Raw genomic sequence first — 2535 nt, 5'->3', positions numbered from 1 at the left:
GAGAGGGAGAGGGAGAGGGAGAGGGAGAGAGAGAGAGAGAGAGAGAGAGAGAGAGAGAGAGAGAGAGAGAGAGAGAGAGAGAGAGAGGGAGAGGGAGAGGGAGAGGGAGAGGGAGAGGGAGAGGGAGAGGGAGAGGGAGAGGGAGAGGGAGAGGGAGAGAGAGAGAGAGAGAGAGAGAGAGAGAGGGAGAGGGAGAGGGAGAGGGAGAGGGAGAGGGAGAGGGGGAGGGAGAGGGAGGGTGTAAGCTAAGCTGAGCCACAACGGGCTGAGAGAGGGTCGGTTCGATTCTCCCAGCCCGGAGAGTTCCGCTGCCTTAAGTTCTCATTCATTGTTGGATTGTTGTCTTTTAGTTTTTGATTTTTGGGGTTTCGAAGCCGAAATGCTTGCATTTTTGTTTGCATTTTAAAGTCACGCCGTCTCTCCCTCGCGTTGTCTGACCCTAGGCCCCATCTCACCCTCGCAACGTTCCCCGGCGGCGGCACTCTGTATTAGCTGTGACACTGAGAAAAGATAAAGCATGTTAATCTAAAACTTTAACACAAAAGAGACACAAAAAACGAATCGGTGATTCACTGCTGCCATCTGTTCTTAAGTAATTGCTTGCCGTCTTGAAAATCACACATTTCGTTTTTCGATCAACACCGAACACTTTTTCCCCCATTGTTGTCGTTTTGCGTGCAAACGTTCTTCATCACACTTAAGAAACTTAAACAACCATTAAGCCTGCTCTCCATTTTCTAATTTCCGTGGCTTTGTGGCTGTTTCTGAGCCGGAAGGTTTGTCCGTCGAGTAAGACCTGGCACTAGTGATTCACGACTGGACCGGAGTGTTCAGTGAATGTGTTTTTAAAATAGATCCCAGTTGATAAAACGTTATCTTATTAGGAATGACCGTTTAGATGCAATTAATGCAAACATATTTGACTGGGCTACATACCAAAACAGCATTTTGTTGGAGAATTCAGTCCTGGACGAGATTCTAGTTTAGATGGCGTTTTCTTTTTCTTTTAGTGCCGTCCGTGTTTCAGGTTAGGAGTAGGTAGGTTTTGCTTCACGATATTACAATAGTATTAGTTTTAATAGATAGTTTTCACTTTGTGTTTGACGCACAGCCCCACTCTCTGCCTTCAAAACTCTGTGAATGCCTTAACACTTATATGTTAGAAACACATTTCCATCCAACAAATGAAAGTTGGGGGGGGGGGGGGGGTAATCCCTCTGAGCATTACACTAAAGTTACCTTCATCGCTTCACCAGTGTTAACTACGATATGGCAGGATCTCGGCCAAGCAACTTGCACTTGCTAATTCACCCGCGTTGCACAGTATAACCGGTGGAGAGGGATATTTATGGCGGGAGAACGACCTGTCCTGCGTGACTTTGGCCGCGGTTTGAAATTCCAACTTTTTTATTTCCAACTGATTATTTTCTCTTTTCTTTTTTTTGTTCCTTTCAATCGATTATATTATTTCCAAGGTTTGTCATGAATGCCAAATTATAGTTTACTAAAGCATTTTGCACATAAGATAGGCCTACACATAAAATTATGTCACTTTTATAATATGTACATGCATTTAAGAAAGAAGTATTCTGAACATTTACGTTATAACTATATCAAATAGTTTATTGTAATCGAACAGATCAAATGTAATCTAAGATGTATAGAACAAAAACAATTATACGTACTAACCTTTTAGCATTGTTTACAGGATATTTAGGGAACACTTGGTGAAAAATGAAAAGTGTTTACAAATCTGATTTGTATTGATTGTTCTCAGCGGGCGACAGGACTGTTTTCTCGTCGTGCTCGCGTCATAATCTCATTTATGTTTGTGACATCGGCTCATGATTGCAGAGGATTTTTTAGCGGAAAAGGTGCTTTGTTGAAATTTGCAAATGTGATAGAAATGGCTGCTTGAGCAAAGTTAGTAAGAGGATTTCCTTTTTTTAAATGAGCTTAGCAAGTGAAGCCTAACCAATTCTTGCTCTCATTTCCATCTCATTCCAGGTCTTTCTGAGTCTTAAATCGTCTTTGTTTGTTAGGAGTTGTAAGAAAAGCTGCAATTATAGTAGTTTGGAACGGCCTCGTCCCAGAAGGTGAACTCTGTGGGTAGCTATGAACTGTCTTGTCTTGTATGTTTCTGTTTTGCTTGAATGTCTTAAGAAAGGCATCAAGTAATAGAAGGGGTTGTCATGCCAATGTTGTAGTTTTTATATAAATCATTTTTCTTCATATTTCAGAACAAATGCATAAAAGCTGCAATGTCTTGGGTGTCAATAAATGTATAGGTGCCAAATTAACTACTTCTGTGTTTGTGTGTTTCTATTTAATTTATAATCAAAACTCCTATGATTCTTTTGAATGCATGTTCCTGAATAAACTGAGCTGATTTTCTAGTCAAATATTGATGTAAAATAAATTAAGTACACTTCCGCAATCAAAATAGGTGTGCTACGTGAGGCCAATTTAGTAAAATATTCACTAAATTCTACAGTAAGTTATGGATGGTCACTAGTTGCACGCTCTAAACCAGGG

This window comes from Gadus morhua, chromosome 21 (genome assembly GCF_902167405.1).
Source record: "Gadus morhua chromosome 21, gadMor3.0, whole genome shotgun sequence".
NCBI classification, from domain to species: Eukaryota; Metazoa; Chordata; class Actinopteri; order Gadiformes; family Gadidae; genus Gadus; species Gadus morhua.
The sequence above is the reverse complement of the archived record's forward strand: the minus strand, read 5'-3'. Positions refer to the sequence as shown.